Source organism: Arachis ipaensis, chromosome B08 (genome assembly GCF_000816755.2).
Source record: "Arachis ipaensis cultivar K30076 chromosome B08, Araip1.1, whole genome shotgun sequence".
NCBI classification, from domain to species: domain Eukaryota; kingdom Viridiplantae; phylum Streptophyta; class Magnoliopsida; order Fabales; family Fabaceae; genus Arachis; species Arachis ipaensis.
This window is the reverse complement of record NC_029792.2, coordinates 34919747-34920244: the sequence shown is the minus strand read 5'-3', so window position 1 is coordinate 34920244 and position 498 is coordinate 34919747.

Sequence of the window (498 nt, the reverse complement as noted above, 5' to 3'; positions counted from 1 at the left end):
AGTGACCCGCTCCCATTCGCAGCAATTACTCTTCGAGTCATTCACCCAAGAAGGCAGCAAAGACTCATTGGAATAAGCAGATTTGAATTCTAGCAGTGCCTTCTTCTCTTCTGGGAAGTAACCACTACTGTTACTCCCGGATACTTGGAATAGAAGTAGTCCTATCACTATTATTGCTATCATCATTACCAACCATGGCTTCTTCCAACTCCACTCCATATGGAAAAGGAGATTGAATACTACTTCTTAGAAATAGTTGTACTCTATTATATTTTTCGAGCCTTTTCTCAGTTTCTGTTTCTTTTCTCTTTCTTCTTTTTTTTTATCTTTCTTGTTCCCTCCTTGGCCTATGAAATGGAGTGGCTAAGTTTAGTCATACTTGAATCAGCGAAGAAAATTGGCACACCATTTACACCCCTGGACCGTGTTTTTCATGACTAAAGGCAAAAGCCACAGGATAAGTAGGACCAGAACTAATCGATTTGAATTGTTTTAATA